Raw genomic sequence first — 25,746 nt, forward strand, 5'->3', positions numbered from 1 at the left:
CCTTCCCATTTCACATTTTACATCTTCAGACAAGGTCTCTAAGAAGGCCCAGTCTGAATCACTACATGCCTCATTGGCTTTGATAGCATCCTGTTTGATTTTGTCATAGAAATTATTACTATTTGAAATTGTATTCTTGGTTTATTCCTTGATTTTTCTGTTTTCTTAAGTATCATATAAGTTCCAGGAGAATAGAGCCTTTATATATTGATTCGTTTATTTATTTATTTATTTTTCTGGGTGCATCCTCAGTGTCTTGAATAGTGCCAGGCATTGAACAGCAAGTTTTAGCTACCAAATGAATTAAAGTATTAGATTTCCACTAGGAGGAATACTTTAGTTATAAATACCTTTTTTAAAATATTAAGCATTGCAAGCTTTAAATTTTTTGAAATGACATTTTAAATAAAACCTAAGTAATTTGAATTATGTTTGTGAAAATTTTGGTCACTATCTTAAGTGGTACGCACATTAAAATGAATATTACGTAACTACTAAACCAATGATTTGGGGAGAACATTTGAAAATCGCCCCGCAGCACTGAGATCCTCTTGATATTTTCATGAAACTATTCTGCTCTTCTCATGAAATGCAAGTGGGATTTATAAACTGTGGCGAGTTTTTGTTTTTTCTTTTTTTCTCGAGAAAGTTATACCAAGATCCTTCAAAATTATATGATATATTTCTTCGATAACTAAGGAGAACATGCAATGTACAAAATCCTTACTTAAACATTTTTTGCTTTTTGTTTTGAAGTAATTCTTAGTTGTTATTTATGGTTTTATACAAGTCTAAGGAAATATTTGACCATTTTTGTTTCAATGAGGTAAGAGAGCTGAGACTGAATGTTACCATGACTTCATGCTTTCTGCATAAAAGGGCCAAACATCCTTGTCTGAGAACAGGATATTTTGGGAATGCCCACAGAGACCTTGCTTTAGGAATCCTTTAATATTCTGCCATTGCCAGTGACTTGGTAACAATTCTGGTCATAGGCACACTAGACCGGTGCAGACAATTTAAAAAAATTATACTTTCAGATGGAGTGCAAGAGTGGTGTTGGTAATAGCTGGGTGATTCTAAACACTTCATTTAATGAGGAATAAGGAAAACAATGAACTTTTTCACAAACTCTCATCCTCAGGTTCTTGAAATACCCATCGAATTATAGATTTGTAAAAAATCTAAGTACTGTCACCCAGAGAAGGGAAGAGTTGCTAGCGCTAGCAGACCCTTGACGTAGGAAACCAGTTTTATCAAAATTTCTCATTATTGTGAATCAAGTAGATTACAGTAGAATTTATATGTTAGGCTATTTGGAGTGGTTATATTGCCCTAATAACATAACTCTTCAACAAAAATATTTGTCATTCCCCATTTTAGTTAATCCTACAACAACCTATGTGATTGGGCTATTTTTCACTCTTTTCCGAGGTAGTGAAATTTAGTATTAGAGAGCTGCTATTGTGTTAGTTGTTTAAATAGTTTTACATATCACTACTTGAACGCAGTGCTCTGTTCTCCATTTCCATTCCTCCTTGGATAGTATATCTATGCTAGTGTGCATGGCAAGTCGAAAAATACAATGTGCATAATTTAAGGACACCACAAATTCTCATGTACATTTTTTTTTTTAAACTCAACTTAAAAGGATTAGAGTTTCAGTGACTAATCACCACTGTCTCAGTGACCTATAACTCATTGTAGGGACCTAGCCACAGAGAAGAGAAGAGGAGCAGCAGCAAAAATCAACCTGGCATAGATTTTCTCTCCTGGTAAATAAGAGTTCATAATATTTCTCTGAGTGCTCAGTCACCATCAGCAAAAAATGGCAATATCTACTGATTGTTGGTTTAAAGTCATGGAAATATTATCTCGATCATCCAAAAGGTAAAAGCAACATAAGAAGAAGCAGAGGGCACGGTTTAGCTACACATGCAAAAGGTGAACAAAAAAATAAAGCACCCTGAACCAACACATTGATTTTCTAGAGCTTATCTAATTTGGAGCTATTTCCTTTTCTTATTTCATTCAGCAAATACTTACCGAACACCCACAAGGTGTAATTTGTTTTATTGCATCCTGTAAAGGAAACACAGAAGTAAATGAGGCATGGTCCTTACCTACAAGGAATTTCTAATCTTGTGAAAGAGAGTAACATGTAAACGACAGACTATAGTATGAGTGGTATTAAAGAGGCATGTGCTAAATGTTAGACATGGAAACATAAAAGTTGGGTCCGGCTTGGGGTAGGAAGTATTCTTTTGCCAAGGAAGTAGCATTTGAGGTACAGTTGGCATGTGAGTACAATTTTGAAAAATTCCAAAGGAGGAAAAGAAATTACACCTAAGTCAATAAAGTAGCAAGGGTAAGTTTAAAAACGTCACTCAGGGAATGTCAGTAAAACATGGGCTTTCATGACCTTTCTGGGTAATTTCAAATGTAATAGAAATTTAAAGTAATCTCCTCTGATGCTTATTTTATGGGCTTCTTTATTTTGTGGTTATCTGCCACACAGATACCTGTTGTGTTATATCAAGGTAGATTCAAATTTTTAAAAGTCTGAAATCTCTAGAGGTCTTTAAAAATGAATTCTGATATATCAGAGCTCCAAGAGGAAGATTATTCTGGGACAATGGTAGAATGAGTGGAAGTTATGAGAAGAGACCTTATACTGGGAAACCAGAGAGGGGCCTGTTGAAACATTCCAGGAAAAGTGATTGTGAGAATAAAACCAAGGTAGTGAAATTGAATATGGAAAAATAAATAAATGAAACAAATAGGGACAGTCTGGAGATAGGTATTAGCAACTCGCCAAATGTAGGGAATTGATGGGAACAGAAAAGAATCTTCTGAATAATAAACATATTTACCCAAAGAAAAAATATCATCTTGTTGTTGTTGTTTTTTGTTGTTGTTGTTGTTTTTGTTTTTTTGTTTCTGTTTTTGTTTTTTTTTTTTAACATAGACAAGAACTAGAGAAGAAGAATCAAGTGCTATGAGTAGTGAGGCCAAGATGAATTTTGCCAAGCAGGATGAGTTAGAATTGCCAGAGGAGTATACATGTGTAACCATGTATACAAGTTGGGCTTGATCAACCACCTGCCATTCAGGATTAGTTTGCTACTCTGAGAGAGAGAGAGAATGTGTGTGTGTGTGTGTGTGTGTGTGTGTGTGTGTGTGTGTGTGTGTGTGTGTGTCAGGGAGTAAGGGGAGTAAGGCAAGCAATACATACAGTTTTTGTGAGAATTACTTTAGACTATGTTTTCTGGAATAATTGAAAACATACAAGGAAATGTAAATATTTAATAGGTACATCAAATGATAAGACCTGTTTTGTGACACTAAATAAATTTGTTGATTCAAAAATATTTATCGTGTGCCTGTAACAGCAAACAAAATATACAAAGCTCCTTCTCTTAGAAAACTTATATTCTAGTGGTGATATTTAGGGTATATTTTGATAATTGCACCAATAGTGTTTGTTGATGGATTGCATATGGGTGTGAGAAAGAGAGGAGTTGACATTTTCATGACAAGTAAATGAATATGGATGCTGTTTCTTGAGCTATGGGACCCTGAGGAGGAACAGATGAGAAGTAGAGAAGGAGGAAAAATCAAATTTGATGTTGGATATTCTAATTTTAAGATAGTACAGAGAGGTATATAGTGAGCATTTGAATATAAAGTTGAGAGTTTAAGTAACAAGCCAAGCCAGGTGAAATAAACTATGATTTATAATTAGTGTCAATTTTTATCTCCATATCTTTTACATATTCCCTATTTATATGAAAAACTACAGAAGGAACTACAAGGGGAATAGAAAATTTTTTCTTACCTATTATTTTATTCTTGGCTTTTTCCTGTGTGAAATCATCACAGCTGTTTCCTTAAATCATGAAAAGGATCACCTTGAGCCATACATCAAAAAAGCAAAACAATAAACTGGATGGAGTACATGGTAAAAATTTCAATTTCAGGATCCATTCCTGATCTATTGAGTTAGCATTTCAGGGAGTGGTAACTCTAGAATCTACATTTAAAATAGGACCCCAGTACACTGAATATAAGAATCTCTGCTATAGGGTAATGTAAAAGTAAGCCTACTATTATATAAGGTCCCCAAATGTAATATACATATAATGTTTTATGGAGTTGTATACTTGAAGCCTACATATAATTTTATTAACCAGTGCTGCCCCCAATAAATTTAATAATAAATAAACAAAGGGCTATCAGAGGAGAGAAGATAAAAAGACCTGCTATGAACTGGAATTAAGCAGAAAAATAAGAAAATGAAGCAAAAAACCAGTAGGAGGAGTTAGAGTAGAAAAAGGAAGGGTTGAAGTGGAAGTCCCAAACATTCTCTTGGTGAAAACTTTGAAGTAATAGTTATATAACATTTAAGCAGAGGTATCAGTGTGAATATTGGCTCAATTTTTCATTGTAGTAGTCAGTACACATTTTTTGTTTAACAACTTTACCAAAAAAAGGTATTTCAGAAGTCTGGCATAATAAGGATTCACTGCATACAGAATTAGTAATGCAAAGATTAAGGAAAATTCTAGAGGAAAATAGAAAAATGGAATGAGTAGTGCAAAGGTTTTTTCTGTATTTTCTAATTTATAATTTTCTATATGAAGTCATTATTTCACAATTAAAATGAAATTTACTTCCTTTTACTGTGTGTCCCTTGACCATTAGACAAAATCAATCAATCAATCAATTCATCTATCTATCTATCTATCATCTATCTATCTATATTGGCATACATAATAAATGTAGTTAATCAGTTATGTCATGAAAAAAATTGGAGGGTTTCTATGAGAGTAACAAGTATTTGACCTTACAAAAGCATGTGAAAGACTGACTTTGATTTAGGTCTAGTGGTATGAATTATTTCATTATAAATATTAGAAGTTGTTAGACACAAAATAGATAATAGAATTATGTGAAATTTTAAGAACATCAAAACCTTTTTGGCAATAATATTGAATATATTGAAAAATAGAATGAATATAGATTAAGACAAGGAATAAAAACTCTCCTTCAAGGGCCTGACCACCTTAAGATTATGGAAATGCAATTTTTACTGAGATATCCTTAATTCTATGTATGAAAACAAGGAAGAAACATAAGACTCTAGCAAGCTTCATTTAAATTCACTGCAGACAGATGGTTACCTACCCTTTTTTTCAAAATATTGGAGTTTGCAAATATTCTACCTCCAAAGAGTAGGTGTTAACAAAAATATTGTGAAAGATTTATAAGACTTGAGATCTATTTGGTTGTGGTAGGTTAGAGAAGCAACGTTTTTGTTTTGGACTACAGTAATTCAGATTTAGAATATGTAAGTCTAAATTTTTTCCTATACATCTCATATATGTTCCATATATACATAAAAGACTAGGTAGACTCATATGTATTTTAAGAAGTTATTATTGGCATTACTTGTGAATGATTTGATTCTCCTTCATGTTCAGTTCCAGCTACTCGAATTTAAAACTTTCATTTGCATTTTAAGAAAATATTTAGAGTCTATCTTAGCTTTTATTATAAAAGCCATTATCTTCAATTTTCCTGCAACTATATCCCAACTTATTATTTTTTGTTTACTCAGAGTATTGATGAAGTAAGATAATTATTGATTAATAAAACATTTAAATAAAACATATTCTTTGCTAAATCTAATTGTCTTCATCTTTTTCAGGAAATCTCTAAGAATTGTGTGTTAATCTATATGCCCCGAATATAACATAGGAATAAGATATATGTTGTAGTTTTACAGTTATAATCAACATTATAATTAAATGCTTAAAGTTCTATTTTTATCATCGTGTGAGTATAAGAAAATATCTGTGCTGAGATTTAAGAAGTGAAGAAAATTTACTGAGGGTTTCTGGATAATGATTGTAAGGTCACAAGGACAGATTAGTTTGGAAGATCATGAACTACCATTTTCTCAAGAGAAAATTTCAGCATCCCATATCTATTTATTGCCACGCACTATTTTTGACACTAGAAAGCACAAAGATCAAAAAAGATATCATAATTTTCCTCAAGAAGTTAATAGTCTCCTAAAAAGAAAAGAAATGCAATATATTAAATAAAAATACATTGTGGTATCTACTATTAAATAGATATGAATAGTGTACTGAAATATAGGATCTTATGCATAAAGTTAGGTTATATAATGAGAAGGCAACATTAACATGAGAGACCAGAGCATCAAAGAAGTGAGTAGGAGAAGGAACAAAAGATAAAGCAAAAAATGCTATTGAGGCAGAGTACAAATGGTAAAATTTTGCCACCTCCAATTTTTAGTATCCTGAGAATGACAAAAAAAAAAGTCTTTGTCCTTGAAAAATTTTTTTTCTCTTCCACTTCAAGAAGCAAACCTTGGGATTTATTCATCCGTCTCTCTGGCAAACCATAGTTTATGGAGGAATTGCCACTGTCCCTATCCCATCCTCTTGTTTATCTATGAGACTTGATAAAGTATCATTCATTATCTCCAAATTACCTATCAAATGTAATAGTTGGGCCATTTTATTATTATTTTCTTTTAACCTAATTTTTAAAAATAAGTTATTTAAAGTTAGCATCATTAATTTCATCAATGTAGAACTATAGTACCACAGAGTAAATTCCATTAAGGAATGCTAATACCATTTGCTTTCTGATTTCACATGTCCTTTCCTTCTCAATTGCTTCCCTCAGACTGGTTCTTAACTTGTCACTTCAGCAATGGAACATAAATGAGTGAAAAATCTCAAGTTGATTATCTGCCCCTGTAACACTGGGCAAAGTTTTATTCTTTTCATAACAGATTTAAAAACAATGACTTACATAAGGTTTTTGTTTCATTTGTCTAAATTTACTTTATTTTCCATAGTTATAAGTAGTTGAGTTAAAAGGACAGTATCTTCTACATTTGTGTTATTGACTTAACATTATTAGAAAGGGGAATAGAATCTTATAAATCTTAAAATGGGAATTTCTTTTTTCTTAATTAAATTTATTGAGGTGACATTGGTTAAAAAATTATATAGATCTTAAGAATACAATTAGATAATACATCAAATCTATAACATATTATGTCTCACCACCCAAAGTTAAATTTACTTCCATCACCATATATTTGACCCTCTTTATCTTATCTACCTTCACCTTCCCCGCTTACCCTCTGGTAACCATTACACTATTGTCTGTGTCTGTGTTTTTGTTTGTTTCTTTTGTCCATTTGTTCCTTTCCATTTTATATCCCACATATGAGTGAAGTTATGTGGTTCTCCGCTTTTTCTTTCTAAATTATTTCGCTTAGCATAATAATCTCTCAAGATCCATCCATGCAGCCACAAATGGCAGTTTTCATCTTATGGCTGAGTGATAGTCCATTGTATATATGTTCCACATTTTCTTTATCCAATTACCTATCAAAGAACACTTAGTTGTTTCCATGTCTTGGCTACCGTGAATAATGCTGCAATGAACATCAGGGTGCATATATCTTTATGGATACATGTTTTCAAATTTTGAGGGTAGATACGCAGAAGGGGGATAGCCGGATCATATGGTAATTCTATTCTTAATTTTTCAAGACACTTCCATACTGTTTTCCATAGTGACTGTAACAATTTACATTCTCACCAGCTGTGCATGAGGGTTTCTTTTTCCCCACGGCCTCTCCAACACTTATTACTTGTCCTGTTGATGATAGCCATTCTAATAGGTATGAAGTGGTATCTTTTAATAACTTTGGATTTGCATGTCCCTAATAGCTAGGGAAATTGAGCATCTTTTCATATGTCAATTGACCATTTGTATGTCTTCTTAGGAGCAGTGTCTATACAGGTCCTCTGCTCATTTTTTAATTGGATTGTTTGAAAAGCCCCATACAAAAGAATAAAACTAGACTTTTATCTGTCATCATACACCAAAAATTAACTCAAAATAGATCAAAGACATGAAACATGAAACAATAAATTGCATAGAAGAAAACATAGGTACTAAACTCATAAGCCTTGAATTTAGAGAAGATTTTATGAATTTGACCTCAAAGGCAAGAGAAGTAAAAGCAAAAATAAATAAATAAGACTATATCAAACTAAAAAGCTTCTGTGCAGCAAAAGAAACCATCAGCAAAACAAAGAGGAAACCAACTGAATTCAAGAAGATATTTGCAAATGATGTCTCCAATAATGGGCTAATATCCAAAATATATAAAGAATTCATACAACTCCACAATGAAAAAACAAACAATCCAATTAAAGACTGAGAATTTTTATAGCTCATTTAAAGGCTTAGGTTTTGCTTATTTGCAATTAAGGATGCATATCATATTATTGGAAACAGTTTTTTTTTATAAGTTTGTTTATTTAAAATTCTAAATAAGGGAAAACATTTTATGCTGTTAAGTAACTATAACTTCCCTTTAAAAAAGAATAACACTATTTTTGAACAATAGTAAAAAAATAGAATGCATTTTAAATATGTGCATTCATATTACAACTCATTCTCTGTTTTATTAATTTATTGGGGTGACATTGGTTAATAATATTATATGTTTTCAAGTGTACAATTCAATAATAAGTTATATGTCTATTGCATTATGTGTTCACCAGCTGAAGTCGAATTTCCTTCTGTCACCATATATTCTACCCCTTTTACCCTTATCCACCTCTCTCCCTCCCCGCTTTCCCTCTGTCAAACACTGCACCTTCAGAATGACAGGGCAGAAAGACAAAAGAATAACTATAGAGAATACCCAGTAACGATATAGAACAGAAAGCATAAATGAAGGGAACATGAAAAATCATGGATATTGACTTTTTTTTAAAAGACAGAAACATTACAATATAAAACACTTCAGGGAGGGAAATATCACACACACACACACACACACACAATAATAAAATGAAAGGGAAAGCATACTAATATGAATTGAAGACTAACAATATTTTGAAATGTAGGAGGAAAATGTTGTATTAAGGTATTCTAGACACCTGCTAAAGATAAAACTAGAGGAAATAGCTTAAAATCAGAGAGAACTGGAATATCAAATTAGAAGGAATACAAAATATAAAAAGGAATACAGTCCTGTATATCTCAAAAATGCTTAAAATGTCCATTTAAAATTTCACTATAGCATAAGGATCTGTGATATATGCCTACTGCTTTTTGTCTTCCCAACAACCACATCTGTTTTTCACAAATCAACATTACCTCTTCCTTTAGGAAACTGTCCCTTTGCCATTCCATGTAAATGTGGTGGAGAGAAGAAAAAATATATAAATCACAGAACCACCCCCTACAACTCCCCCACCATTCCTTCCTCCACTTCTCAGGAGCAGAGACAGAAAGAATCAATTATTTCTGTCCCCTAATCATAGCACTTGGCAAACGGAAATATCTAGAGTTTGTTGGATTTTGCATATCACTTATGGGAGATAAATGCACATTTATTACCTAAGTTTTGCTATTTGGGATGATCAGACCCAAAGATCTCTAAGATCCTCCACTTTCCCACATAAAAGAAAATTATCTCTGGTAGGAGAATTAGACCAGAGATATAGACCAATAAATGGAGAGAACCCTAATGATATTGTTGGAATCCCTCTAATTAGACCACTTCCTCCCAGGTACATGAAATTTACTTTGTTTACATTGATTAGGTTGAAATAGTTGTACTGCGAAGTACTGATTAAAACTGAAACCACTCTGCATTATGCAGGTAGTGAGAAGGAAGGAGAGAGAAAATGAGAGTAAAAGAAAAAAAAAAAAAAGGAAAAAATGGAGAAGAAAAGTAAGCTCTGATGACCTTTATTCTCTGACATAGTTTATACTCCACAGAGATTTTTCTTCTCTAACTGGAATGATAAAGATGATATATATGTTTGTAGCCTGGGTGGGCCTCCAGCAAGACCTGACTAAATTAGTCAAGGAGTATGTTGTTCCCTCAAGAACCTCAAACCTACCTTTAAGTTGAACCATTCCTTAACACAAACAATAAACCTTGTCCTTTCTATAGCCATAACTGTACCCTAACATTAACTTTATGTCTCAACCTAACCTAATACTAACTCCAAGACTAACTCTGATTCTGTTATAGCCATAACTCCATCCACCCTATCTTTGATGTGAAAACCAACTGTAAAGCTAGACTCAACTTTACCTCTAAAACATAACTACAATTCTTTCTATATATCCAATAATAAAATTAACACCAACTATATTTCTAACTCAAGCCCTAACACTAACACTAACCTCAAACCTACCTCTAAACCTACCTCTAACCATATCCGTAACATTTACCCTAAACATAGCACTAACCTAACCATAATCTTAACCTCAAATTTATCTCTAATTATAACCCAAACTTCAACCTGCCCCAGCATTCTAACCCCAAACCTACCTCAGACCCTAACAATTACCCAAATTTCAATTCCCATTCCTAACTCAAACCCTGAAATGAAATATAGCCTTAAATGTAACTCCAATTCAGAGTCTACAGCTAAACACAACCTGATCTTGCACCACAACCCTTTCACTAATCTCAATTCTACCTATAATCCTAACCATAATATTGGCACCAACCCAATCTCTAACATTATCTATAACCCTAACTCTAAACTAATCTCAAACCTATCTCTAATTCTAATTATAATCCTAACCTTAACCCAAACCTGCCTCAAACCATACCCCTAAAAATAATCCTAACTCCTTTTCTTATGCTAATGCTAACACTAACCCTGAATCTAACTCAAATTGTAAACTTAAACCTATAGTTAATCCCAAATTTACCTTTAACCCTTACAAAAAAACTCAGGCCTACCTCTAATCCCACTTTAACTGCAAACTACATCTAATCCTAAACCTAATGTGAAATTTATTGCAAAATTTAGATGTAGCAAAAACCCAAATCCTACCTGTAACCCTAATCCTATAACTATCAATAACTGTAATCCTAAAAGTAACCCCAACCCTTATCTATACCCCAACCCTAATACTACACACAACCCCATATTTAACAGTAATTTTAAGTCTCAAACTAACCCCAAACTATTCTCTAATCCTAGACTATCATTAATCCCAAGTCTATCTTTAATCTTACTTCTAATTCTAAAACTAACACCAAACTTAATTCTTACTCTAACTTTAAAATTAACCCCAACACTATCTCTAACTCTAACTTTAACATTAACTTCAAACCTACTTCTAATTCTAACTTATAGATCCTGCCCTAACCCCAACCATAATTCCAAACCTAATTCATAGCCTTTCTTAGCATCCACTAGTTTTCTGAGCATCACTGCTTTGCTTCAGTCTCTTCCGACTTTCCTCACTGCATTTAGATAATGAATCAGAAATAGCAATGAGGAATCAGGATCTTAGGACTATTTTATAACCCAAGATTTGTTCTGCTGTAAGTAACAAGACACAAAATAACTAGCTTAACAAAAAATAAATAAATGCGTGTCTTGAGGTAGGGCGGGGTGCAGGGGGCAGGTGTAACGGGCTCAAGGAACTGAAAAATCCAGATTGTATTTCAAAGACACCTGGATTCAATAGTTCCAATACTGCCATCTGGATCTGGTCTGTCTCCAACACCAGATACTTTTCCCTCTGTGGCTTCATTTTCAAGCTTCTTGTGACAAGACAGCTACTGACAACTCTAGGCCTACAGCATATTAGAATCAACGTCAATTGAAGAGTTCTCCTTTTTCTTTTGATTGCTCAAGCCTAAATTCTAGGATTAGTTTAGATTGAACCTAGTTGATTTTGTTTGAGTCAGGTTGCCACACTCAACTAATCGTGACTAAATTGAAATTATGAGTTGCTTGCCCAGCTCTAAATGATGCCCACACTCAAAAACGCCACTGGAGGCATTTATATAAAGAATTGAAGGCTTGGCGGGGTTCTGCAAAAGAAAAATCAGATTACTCTTAAAGGAAAAAAAGGAAATCGCAAATGTCTACCACTGATTTCGAGGAAGAGTTTTCCTTCATTAATTTCTAGCCCAACCTTCTAATTTTAGGAATAAGGGTATTATAGTTTTGGCCATTTTTTAAATGCAACATGTCAGATTTGGGGATTGATCAACATCTTGAAAATTTGATTTCTACTTAACTAAAGATGTTTAGAAAGGAAAGAATTGAATATTTTCAGGAATGTAAATAGTGGCCTTCTATCTTGGGCATTGTAGGTGCTTGCTAGGAAAAGTTGACTCATGACTTTGTTTTCTTTGTAACTATTTAAGAATATATTACTTTTAGTCTGTGAAGTTATCTTCTTTCTTTTCCTAATCTATCCACGCTGAGTACACATACTCAAATTTATACATTAGACTGATTTTCCTAGTAATACATTCTAACTATTTTTTTTTAAGCAACAGGGAAGGCAAATACAAAATGCAATTATGCATTTAAGGATAATAGTGTTCAATGTCTCTTTGCTTCATTTTAAAATAATTACATTTGTTTTATTTCAAAAAATTAACGAGAAGATATAATTAGGGGATAATTTAAAGCTAGGAAAAAAACATTTACTATAATTGATGATGTGAGAAAAGTATATCAAAATTCCAGGTTTCTCTTCTGTTTCTGTGAATGAAATGAAAAATTCATAAAAGAAAGATTTAGTCACTCAAAAATCTAAATCCATCACAACATTATTAATTCACCGTGTACTCTCAATGTGTTTGAGACTTGAATGAATACATTTTTAAAAATCTACATTTTGTGCTATGAACATGAATGAGCATAGCGGTGGTTAATTATTGATCTTTGGTGCCCGACAAAACTGGACTCTCCCACTCACTGCACCACGTTAACGTTCCCATCCATCTAATTTCTCCACCTGGAAGATCCACTCCGATTGCAGCAATCTAGATGAAAATGATTATCATTTATGATCCTTTTGTAAAAATTTTAGCTGAATAGAGATGTTCTTTAACTATTTGTATTCTCTATCTTAAAATGCTCCTTTATCAATTTTACTACATTTTTTTGTGCTTGATTGTTTTCTTGTTTGTTTCCTAAAATCTATTTTAGTGATTTTGAAAGTGGGACTTGCAAGCTTAATTCTACAGTGGTTGTTTTTAAATGTATCTATTATTTAGTAAAGAGATGCACTCTTCTTTCTCTTTCTGCCTTGATTATAATTTTTCATGATTCCATATATCTCTTTATAATTTCCTTGATCCTGCTCTCAAAATTAAAATCTATAGAGTAATTTTTGATGTTTAGCGCTAAGTTTTCTTAATAGTGTGTATAATTCTTAAACTGTGTGTTCTATTACCTTCTCTTATATAGTTTTATCTCATTCTCTTTTTCTCCTGAACTCTATCTAGTACATTTCTCTGCACAGTGTTGGTTCTACTTTCTAGTGCCTCAAATGTGTCTTTTAAATTTTCCCCTGGAAACTCAAATCTCATCATAGTCTTTTATTTTTAATTCATCTATCTACCTTTTGTTTTCTGCCTTTATCTTACCTCATTTATGAGTCCTTACTCTTCCAGAGAGATCATCGTACTCTTCCATTGTTAAAAAAACTTTGGAAAGCAAAATGTTTCCCAAAATTTGTATCTGTTTCTTAGAATAATTTTTAACTCTGCCCTGTTTTTAAGTCTTTCTTTCTTTCTTTCTTTCTTTCTTCTTTCTTTCTTTCTTTCTTTCTTTCTTTCTTTCTTTCTTTCTTTCTTTCTTCTTTTCTTTCTTTCTCTCTTTCTCTCTTTCTTTCTTTCTCTCTCTTTCTCTTTCTCTCTCTCTCTCTCTCTCTCTCTCTCTCTCTCTCTCTCTCTCTCTCTCTTTCTTTCTATTACTTATGTCTCCTTCTTTCCTCTCCACTTTATCATTCCTTTTTAAAATTCACAGAGTGAAGTCTATGGCCATGCCACCCTGAACATGTGCGATCTCGTCTGATCTCAGAAGCTAAGCAGGGGCAGGCCTGGTTAGTACTTGGATGGGAGACCACCTAGGAATACCAGGTTCTGTGTAGGCATTAAAAAAATAAAATAAAATAAAATTCATGGAGTGATATTCAGGCATTCCTAATGGTAAATTTCAGAAGTGTTACCTTCCTGCCAGCTTGAGTGCTGGCACCTTCTCCTTCTCAAATTCAATTCACAATGTCAAGTTTATGAGCAGAGCACCTATCTAAATTTATAAAATCTGTAAGGCCAACTTTCCAGGCTAATATTGGTCTTTTCTTTACAAAGTGTGAGATATTCTAACTTAACTAGAATTAGCATCAGTTATTAATTCTTGAAATAAAGTTGATCCGAAAGATTTAAAAGATTGGTTCATTCAGCAAACATTGATCCTTCTTCTCTCTCCCTTGCTTGACCAACATTTGTACTTTTTTACTTGTATAAATAAGAATTCCATCTTCTTTCTCTTTGCCTTCATGTTGCATGCTTGTATAGGTAGAGAAAGAATTGAGCTGATAAGAATAGCAATTAGGGTAAACATGTTTTAGTAAGTTTTCTAAAATTTTAGAGGTTGACCATCCTCTTTCTCCCTCGGTCACTGAAGCTCCTTATATCTTGGAATTATATGCAGGCAGAGCAGATGTATCAGACTTTGTCTTCCTTGGTGCCATTTGTCCCATTCTCCTTTAGGCAAAGAAGCGCATGTAGTCCAAAAACCTCTATCTAGCTGCAGCAGTGATGCAATTAGTAAAATTCCATTCAGTCTTAGACCTTTGCTGTTCTCTTTTCTCTCTGTTTAGGTCACACTAATTATTTAGGTAATCATGAACAGAAAGCTTAGAGAAGGTATATCAAAATACACAAATGTTCACTTCAAAGCCACATGTATGTGAAATTCCAGAAGTAAATTTTAATGACAAAATTCTAATTTCTAATGAGAAAAAATGAGATAATTTTTGGTGATTTTTTTGTGCATTTATAAATATACTATTAAATAGGAAACATAATACATTATTTTTTTCTTGCTTAGCTACATTTATTTATTAGTAGCAGAAGAAAAGGCAAGGCAAACCTTATTTTTTATGAGCATAAATAAACCCACAGATGACATATACAATACTTAGGAGGAATTTATATAAATTTAAGAGTTACATTTTTACCTCCTACCTATGTTCACTTAATAGTCTATACTTCAAGAAAATTTTGGGCTAACCTAGTTCCAACCAGATTATTTAATTTCACAAGCTGAAATTTTACAACAAGTATCTAGAAAGTAAGCCAGAAACATCTACTATTAATATCGTCTATTGGTAAAATTTACAATATGAATATTATTTTTGTTGATTTTGAAAAGTTTTTTGACCAAAAATCTAAGTAATTAATTTATTCAAGATGCAATTTTAAAAATCTAATATTAGAAAATAATGAGATAAAATAATATTAAATAATGAGAGAAAAGTTTCTATAGTCACAGCAGAAGTAAATTTAAGGTTATATGAGAGCCCAAGGCTTTGATAATCTGAATAATATACATTTTTTACTTTCATTTCTGTTTTTGCTATTGAGGCAGAAAATAATACTAACTACATAGATCTGTTTTTTTCCCCCTTCACCTCTTCCTGCTAACATTTTTTTTTTCTTATTTACAAAATCCAATCCCATTGGAAAGTATTTATTGAATATCCCTAAGTAAAAGATGCCTTCTTTTTGTGAAAGTGATAGACCTCCATTAAAGAAACAGTTAATCTGAATCCTAGCCTTCATCATCTTTGCCTTACATCTACATATCTGACTTCAGGATCCGAGCTATTTTCATGAAATTACTTTTCTCTGGATAAAGTCTTGTCAAAAGCTTTAATAATGTAAAAACAACGGGTTTAAAATGAATAGTCACTTTTAATTATTCAGAATTCTTCAGGTTTTATTGATGTGTCAAAATTAGAATTGGAAACATAATTAAGTCAAGATACCCTAAACCTCATCTCTAAAATTGCCTCTATAAAGAAATAAACTGTGCGCCATAACCTTTACATTTTCTCTATATATGAGTGTATAAAGGAAAATTTCTCTCAAGAATAGAAATTTGTCCTTTGTCCTATCTATAAGAACTCATTTGACAACATACATAGCTCAAAGCTTGAGAAACAGTTTATTTTTTCCTGTTTATTCACTGTCTCTCTTATTAAGCAATGATATTCAATAGTATTCAATACTGTAGTCATGGTTTGGGTTTTTTTGTTTTTGTTTTTCCCTTGTGGGCCTATCATGTGCCAGTTGTATTGTAAGTACACAGGCTAAAAAAAAAAAAAAATGAACAAGCAGAAAAATGAACAAGTGCTATGAAAAAAAAATGGGAGAGAAGTTAGGGAATGCCTGGTGGATGTGGTCTCACTTTATGACTAGCTAATCAAAATAGTGTTCACTGAAAAAGTGACATTTGAGCAAATATCCTCAAAAGGGAAGGAATAAAAACATGCAGTTATCCTAGAAAAAAAAAATTCCAAGAAAGAAACAGCTAGCGCAAAAGCCCTGTTGTAGAATTATATGCAGTGTATATGAGCAAAAGTAAGGAGTTAGCAGCACGGAAGAGAAATATAGTTGGGGACCATATGGAATATCTATCTGATAAGAACTTGTAAGCCATTGTTAGAACTTATTTTTTTTTTCTCTCCAAGGGAGATGGGAATCCATTAGAAGCTTTTGAGCAGAAAAGTGAATGATCTGATTTACATTTCACAGGATCTCTCTGTAGTTGGGTTGAAAATAAATAGTAAATACATATATCAGATTGATTCTATCTTATCTGCTCAGTGCTTAGCTCTCTAGCCTGACTTCCATATTTGTGACTTTTTCCATGAAGATTTTTTCTATGCTCTCATAGGGCTGTAAGAGCCTAATCTTCCCACGTATCTAACAGACTTATAGTGCTGTGGAGCACAGACCAGAAACACTCTCAACCTATGACTCATGGTAGTTGGTGGATAAATATCCCAGCTATCTCTCCCTCCTTGGAGGGATAACTCTGACATGTGTGTTCTACAGTATTACTGTGAGGGTCCACTCTTAATTAAGCTCAAGTTACTGACAGTGGTATCTTGCTTCATGACATAAATTTTATTAATTTTCTCCTCTTCCAACCTTACTTTTTTACTTCTTAGCAGTGTTTTTAAGAAACAATTTTCAAACAAATTAAATTTGCTTGAATATTTTAATTCTAGAGGAACCTGAGCTGAGACTGAGGCCAAGAGTAGAAGGAGGGAAACACTTTGTAGGCTATTGTAATGATATAGAAGAGAGCGTAGTAGCTTGAGTCAAGGTGGGAGCAATGAAGATAATGAGAATGATTACACTCTGGATGAACATATTTTGATAGCTGAGCATCAGAATTTGTTGACAAATAGATTGTAGAAGATGAGAGAAAGAGAGAAAGAAAGAGAGAGAAGAGTGTGGGGGGAATATGAGAATTCAGGAATGTCACCAATGTTATCCTAAGTAAGTGGAAACTTGAATTTCAGAGAGTTTGAATTCAAGAATATCCAAATTTTATTTTCAGCTATTCGAATTTGAGATTGCTATTATATATCCAAGTAGAGAAGCCAAGTAAGTACTTAAACATATGAGAGTAAAGTTTAGTAGAGAAGTCCAAGCTGAGGTATATATTTGGGAGACATTAGCAGATATTTGGTAGTTAGTGATGAGTCTGGATGAGATCACTAAGGAGGTGAATATAGATAAAGAAAAGAAAATATCCAAAGACTAGGATGTACCTAAAACATTATACAGATTTAATTCAATCCTCATCAAAATCCCATTGGCATTTTTTTTTAAAGAACAAAAAATCCCCAGATTTGTATGGAAGCACAAAAAACCCAAAATTGTCAAAGCCATCGTAAGAAAAAAGAATGAGGCTGGAGGCATCACTTTGCCTGACTTCAAACTTTATTGCAAAGTGACAATAATCAAAACAGCACGAAATTGGCAGAAAAACAGATGCACAGAGCAGTGGAACAGAATCAAGAGTCCAGAAATAAACCCATGTTTATATGGGCAAATAATTTTTGACAAAGAAGCCAAAAACATGCAATGGAGAAAGAAAAGCCTTGTCAATAAATGGTGCTGGGAAAACTAGAAAGCCACCTGCAAAAGAATGAAACTAGACTGTTGTTTATCACCACACATCAAAATTAACTCAAAATGGATTAAGGACCAGCATATAAGACCTGAAACAATAAAATACAAAGAAGAAAACATAGAAACTAAATTCAAGGACCTTGGACTTAAAGAGGATTTTATGAATTTGACCTCAAAGGCAAGGGAAGTAAAAGCAAAAATAAATGAATGAGACTACATCAAACTTAAAAGCTTCTGCACAGCAAAAGAAACTATCAACAAGGTAAAGAGACAACCATCTGAATGGGGAAATACGCTTGCAAGCAACTCCTCCAATAAGGACCTAATATCCAAAATATACGAAGACCTTATACAGCTCAATAACAACAACAACAACAACAAAACAATCTAATCAAAAAAGGGGCAGAGGACCTAAACAGACTTCTCCCAAGAAGACATACAAATGGCCAACAAATATATGAAAAGATGCTCAACATCACTAGTTATTAGGGAAATGCAAATCAAAATCACAATGAGATACCATCTCACGCCTGTTAGAATAGCTATTATCAACACGACAAGTCATCACAAATGTTGGAGTCGATGTGGAGAAAAAGGAACCCTCATACACTGCTGGTGAGACTACAAATTGTCACAGCCACTATGGAAAATAGTATGGAGGTTCCTCAAAAATCTAAGAACTGATCTACCATATGATCCAGCAATCCCTATACTGGGTATTTACCCCAAAGACCTGAAAACTCATTTGAAAAGATATTTGCACATGGATATTCATAGGAGCATTATTCACGGTGGCCAGAACATGGAAGCAACTGAAGTGTCCAATGATAAATGACTGGCAAAGGAACTGTGGTACATATATATAATGGAATATTAATCAGCCATAAGGAGAAATAAAATACTGCCATTTGCAACAATCTAGATGAACCTCAAGACAATCATGATAAGCAAAATAAGCCAGAAGGAAAAAGTTGAAAATCACATGATATCACTTATATGTGGGATATAAACCTAAAAGCAACAAATGAACAGGACAAACAGAGACTCATGGACATGGACTATAGACTAGCGGTTACCAGAGGGTAAGGGGTGTGGTGAGGAAGAGAGAATTAGATGGGGTAAAGGAGGTCAAATTTGTGGTGCCAGAAAGAAATCTAACTGTAGGAGGTGAACACAGTGTGAATGTACATATGTTTTACTGTTAAAGTTTACAGCAGAAACTTACTGGATTTCGTTAACCAATGTCACCATAAAAAATAAATTAATTAATTTAAAAAAATTCAAAAATAAAATAAAAACAAAGATTAAGATGTTGAGTACTTCAATAAATATTAGAAAAACAAAGAAACATGAGAGGAGACAGAATGACCAGTGGAGAAGAAACTAAGGGAGCCAAGATTCCTAACTTTTAAGAAGAGAATAATCAGCTCTGTCAAATGCTACTAATGTCAAGTAAGATGTGGAATGAGAATGGGTCATGGGAGTTAGCACTGTGAATATCTTTAATGACCTTAAGGAGAATGTTTCCGGTATAGTAATGGGGTGGGGGAAGAATAAGTGAGTGGATTCGAGAGAGAATAGGAGAGGAATTGGAGACATTGATACATTTAAAAAAAAATTCCTCCTGTATTTTTTATTCTTTTCCTTATCTGTTAGCACTCTCTCTCTCTTTTCATTAGTTTTAAGTACACAGTACATTGGTTAGACATTTATATAGTTTATAAAACGATCCCCCTATTTGCAACGTCTCTCCTTGGGTTTTCCACCTAGCCAATATATTAATGTTAACTGCATTCCCTATGCCATGTTTCCCATCTCCATGACCATCTGTCAAATACTAATTTGTACCTTTTTAACCCTTCATCCCTTTCTCCCAAACCCCCAATCCCTCATCCCCTCTATCTTTCACCAAATTGTCTTCTATATTTGTGGGTCTGTTTTTGATTAGTTTATTCTTTTTGTCCCTTAGATTCCACATATAAGTGAAATCATATGCTATTTACCTTTCTTTATCTGACTTATTTCACTCAGCATAATAACCTCTAAGTCCATCCATGTTGTTGCAAATGATAGGATTTCAGTTTTTTTAAATGGCTGAGTAATATTTCATTGTATATATGAACCGTAACTTCTTTATCCAATCTGTAGATGGGCATTTAGGTTGTTTCCTGGATATTGTAAATTGTGCTGTCATGCATGTTGGGATGCATAGATATTCATGAATTATTGTTTTGGTTTTCTTTGGATAAATACCCAGAAGTGCAACTGCTGGGTCAAAAGGTATGTCCATTTTTAATTTTCTGAGAAACCTCCCAGACAATTCTTTCAATGAGTTTTAAAATTAAAGAGAGAAATACAAAATGGGAAGTGCTTGGAGAGCAGAACAGCCTCGAGAGTGATATCTTGAGTTTTTTGTTTGTTAGTTGGTTCACATGTTTTTATCCATGTTTTCATCCTTTCTCTGGCTGCCTAATATAAAATACCTATAGTTATCAATAATATAGTTTACCCAGCCTGGATTTTCTCATGCCCTTATTTTTGTTAAATGTCAAAATTAATAAGTTAAGGATTTCAGTTTTTCATATATTTAATGATTATTTTTTTCTCTTTTTAATGATTTCTATATCAAGTCTGAAAAAATACAGATGTGATTTCTTTTAAACTCGCCATTTGAAAAAAAAAAACTTAAAAATTCAATTAGAATATGAACATGTAGGAGACAAAGACCAAACTGATACTTTTGTGGGAATGTATTAGGACACAAGGGTGAAAACAACAGGGAGAAAATTTTAGCTTACAATAGGGAAGGAATTCTAAGAATTGTTATAAATGATGTAATAGCCTGAAATAATTATATCATATTCTAAACACTTCAAATGTTTAAACATTTTACTGTAACAGGGCTATTGTACTAAAGGTTTTTGCCTTGAGTGAGATGTCAAACAAAGTAACCTATGAAGTTTCTTCTAACAGTAAAATAACACAACTTACTTTCTATCCTCTGAAATATCTAGTATCAAGAGAATTCATGCAACAGACTATTGCTCAAATGTCAAAATATCTGTTTTCATTAAATAATCTGTTACAACTCCAGATATTTAAAAAAAAAAAGTTTGTAATCTATGTGATCCTAGAACAAATTTAGCTTTTAAAATTATGCCAACTTTTCCTTTTTAAATATATCTTTCTTGAATCTAACTGAGCTTTAATGACATCACTGTGGGATATGGCTTGAGATTTATATTTAGAAAAGTTTTGAGCAACCATGAATCGCTACTTTAATGAGGCGTGGCATTCAATCATTTTAACAAGAAGTATTTTTTTGTTAAACAAAAGAAGCAAAATTCTGAATTTTATCTGCAAACACCCTTTTAAGAATGTATTACTCATAAATTTACCTCATTGCCGATTTGATCTAAAACTGCAGAGATATATATTTTGATGAGAACAGGAAGGTTATTCAAAGTTGTTTCCCATGCTATCTGTTTATTTCTGCTCTGATACATATGGATAAAGCTCGATAAAGTTCCACCTTACACTTTAAGTTGATGTCATTCTTACTTTTTTTTTTTTTGCAATGTGTATTTCAGGATCTTCATATTAAATCTGTTATGAAATTCAGTTATGATAAATATTTATAGGTATTTTTGACTCAGTGATGAGCTATAGACTCAATGATGAACTATGTTTTAATCAACATCAGTCATAGATAAACTATGTAAATTAATTAAATTGACATTTGTGCAAAGGTATTACTTACTAGAGTTCACACGGACCTAAGCAGAGAACTTAGAATACAAGGGCCATCTTGAATTATATTGTTACTTATATCATGTATTTTGGGCCTTAACTCAAGGCCCAACATGGGTACTTTTTCTGAGGCATCTCTCAGAAAGAAGATATGAAGTACTGAAAATTATTTGCAAATTGAAAAATTATTTTGATTTTACTACCATGATTCTTTTATTACAGATGTATTTTCTAAGTTAACTCTGCCATATTAAGTTGTGTGCTCTGTTAACATAATGATAAGGTAATCCAGACTGTCTTTTACATCCATGAAAGTGGAGACTTTTAAAGGAGTTATAAACAATTATATTCTACTGTCTATTATTTTCATGGTTCGCAAGATATAATTTAATTTCTAGGCTACCTGAAATCACAGACCAGAGTCATTAAGGAGGCTTAACATGAAATTTAAGTATTATTGCAAATTGTTTATTGATCAAGAAAATTTACTTAGAAAAAGATTATAGAATACCTCATTGAATAAAATAGTTTTCTCACAAAATATCCTTTGGGTTTTTTTCAGAATGATACCATTTAAAACTAGCTAACTCAGCACTGCATTCAAACCAAGAAGAATAAAAGGTCTTTAAAAAGAATCTGCTGGTGCTTGCTTGTGTTTTTCATCAGAGAGAAAAATCTTTATTAGAATCTCCAAAATTGAATTTCTTTTAAATCACATTGGTGAGATTATTTACATGTCCACCTCCATACCAATAATTGAAAAATGGAAACAATGTTATTTCCAAATATATATAGCCTTGAGGGGTCAAAATTCCTCCATTCGCACTTAAAAGCAAAGACATATGACTGCAGCAATGATAGAGTTCTTAGGACATGTCATATTCATCTTTCATTCTCAGTACTGGCATAGGAATTTATGAACAAGTGCTGGACACTCAGCATATTCATGAGATATCAGTAAAGACAGGTATTTCTCTGTGCGTGTGTTAATTAATTTAACATTTATTGGATGCAGTTATGAGAAAGTCTGATAGCAAGATTTGAGGTAGATGTTTTATAATTATCTGATGATTAACTTGAGACTAAAGAACCACGTGAAGTGGAAGAGTGGAAGAACAGGAAGAGATTGGATCCTTTTTACTTCACAAAGTGCTGACCTGACCCTGAGACAGAATTTATCTGGATTCTTTTTTTGATTATTACTTAATATTGGTTTCAGGTGTACAGTAAAATGGTTAGTCATTTATATAATTTATGAAGTGATCCCCCCTGATTATCCTAGCACCCGTCTGGCACTACATGCAGCCATTACAATAATATTGACTATATTCCCTAGGCTATACTCTACATCCCCATGACTGTTTTATAACTGCTAATTTGTACTTTTGGGGAAGAATGTATATTCTGTTGCTTTGGGGTGAAATGCTCTAAAAATATCGATTAAATCCATCAGGTCTAGTGTGTCATTTAAGACTGTTGTTTCTTTGTTGATTTTCTGTCTGGAATATCAGTTTATTGGTATCAGTGGAGTGTTAAAATCTCCTATTATAGTGTACGACTGCTGATTTCTCCCTTTATGTTGGTCAATAATTGCTTTAGTATAAGTAGGTGCTCCTATGTTGGGTGAGTGAGTATATATTTACTAGGGTGTTGTCCACTCATTGGATTGATTCTTTATCATTATGCAATGCCTTTCTTTGTCTCTTATTATAGCCTTTGTTTTAAAGTCTATTTTGTCTGATATATGTATTGCTATCTCAGCATTTTTAAATTTCCATTTGCATGAAACACCTTTTTCCATTCCTTTACTTTGAGTCTGTTATGTCATTTAATCTGAAGTGAGTCTCTTGTAGACAGTATATGTATGGGTCTGGTTTTCTTATCCATTCAGTTACTCTGTGTCTTTGACTGGAACATTTCATCTGTTTACACTTAGAGTAATTATTGATAGGAACATAGTTATTGCCATCTTATTATTCATGTTTATGGGATTTTATTCCTTTTTATAGAAGTCCTCTTAAAATTTCTTAGAATTTTGTTTGTTGATCATGAATTCCTTTAGCTTTTTTCTGTCTGGGAAGCTCTTTATTTCACCTTCAATTTTAATCGATTGCTTTTCTCGTTAGAGTAGTCTTCGTTGTATGTTCTTGTTTTTCATCAATAATATTAGAATTTTTCATGCCAATCCCTAAGCTTCTGTTCAAAAATTAGCTGAGATTCTTATGGGAGTACATTTATAAGTAACTAGCTACCTTCCTCTTGCTGCTTTTAAGATTTTTCTCTTTTTTTTAAACTTTTGGCATTTTAATGATGATGTGTTGGGTGTGGGTCTGTCTGAGTTCCTCTTGTTTGGGACTCTTGTACTTCCTGGATTTGTATGGCTATTATCTTCACCAGGTTAGAGGAGTTTTCAGTCATTATTTCTTCAAATAGATCTCAATCTCTTTCTCTCCTCCTCCTTCTGGTGCCCCTATGATGCAGACGTTGGGACGTTTGATGTTGTCCCAGAGGTCTCCTAAACTTTCCTCATATTTTTGGATTCTTTTTTCTTTTCACTGTTTTATTTGGGTGTTTTCTGCTACCTGGTCTTCCAACTTGCTGATTCAATCCTCTGCTTTATCTAATCTACTGTAGATTCCTTCTAATGTACTCTTCATTTAGGTTATTATATTCTTCATTTTTTGACTGGTCCTTTTTTATGGTTTATATGTCCTTTTTTTGTGCTCTGTTGAAGTTCTCACCAAGGTCATTTATTCTCTCCCTAAATTCATAGAGAATCCTTATAATCAATGTTTTAAGTTCTGTCTCTGGTAGGTTGCTTGCCTCCATTTTGTTTAGTTTCTTTCTAAAGTTTTCTACTGTTGTTTCATTTCCAGCATGTTTCTTTGTTTTCTCATTTTAGATACCTGGGTTTGTTTCTATGTATTAGGAAGGTGTGTTACATCTCCCAGCCTTGGCCAGGTGGCCTTATGTAACACGTGTCCTGTGTGACCCAGTGGCATATTCTCCCTAATCACCTGCCCTGGGGGCTCTGGGTGTGTTCTTTGTATAGATATGTGTGTTCTCTTCTTGTAGCTAAGCCTTGATTGCTGTTAGCATGTCAGTGGATGGGATTGACTCTTGGGCTTACTGGCTGTGGGAATTGGCCCCACATGGTATGAGCTGCTGTGTGGGGGCTGACCCAATAGGGTGAGATTCACTCCAGCAGTCTTGTGTACCTGTTGAGACCACCCTTTGGATGTGCTACTGATAGCTAGTCAGGTGGTGCTCTGTTGTGATCTGACACCAGCCCCTCGGTAGGGGTTCTCATGTAGGCCAAGGTCAACTGCTGCCTTTGAATGTTTGGGGCTACCTGGTAGAAGCTACAAAGTGATCCACAGACGATTGCTGCTTGTGCTGAATCTGGGGGCAAGTGGAAGAGACCACATTGCGGTTACCCCCAATACTGGGTCTGTATCAGCTCAGCTAAAGTGCCAGTACACCTCAAGGCCTGAGGTTATTTTCCAATTGCCCATAAATTTCTATAGCTGAAAGAGACTTTAGTCAGTACAGAAATTGAATGGGTCAGGGACCAAGGGAGTCGCCAGAGTAAAGCGTACAGATTACACCTGGCCAATGCAAAATTAGGTTTTGTTCCAGAGCTGAATCTGTGGCTTCCTACAAAAGTCTCAGATTACAGCCACTTCCCATTACAGGCCCACAGATACCCGAGGTTTGTTCATGAAATACTGTAGCTCGGGGAATGGCTTGTGGCCTGCCACCAAAATTCTCTCCCATGATGCGTGGGCTATATGCATGTCACGTAAGAGCTGTTGATTACTGTTGAATTTGCAGCCCAGGGAAAACACAGGGTTAGCTTGACTGCCTAGCAATGGGTCCATTGAGGGTAATTTGTGGGTTGCGTGGTGCAGAGTCTCAGGGAGACACAGGGTGGA

General features: G+C 33.6%; 1 protein-coding gene and 1 pseudogene across 1 annotated transcript in view; both read left to right on the forward strand.

Moving 5' to 3' along the window:
* HCRTR2 (hypocretin receptor 2) overlaps window positions 1-25,746 on the forward strand; it is a 107,954-nt gene that overhangs the window by 13,287 nt on the left and 68,921 nt on the right. The window lies entirely within an intron of this gene.
* On the forward strand, window positions 13,881-14,001 carry LOC118605386 (annotated as a pseudogene).

Source organism: Rousettus aegyptiacus, unplaced genomic scaffold (genome assembly GCF_014176215.1).
Source record: "Rousettus aegyptiacus isolate mRouAeg1 unplaced genomic scaffold, mRouAeg1.p scaffold_m13_p_1, whole genome shotgun sequence".
Classification (NCBI taxonomy): domain Eukaryota; kingdom Metazoa; phylum Chordata; class Mammalia; order Chiroptera; family Pteropodidae; genus Rousettus; species Rousettus aegyptiacus.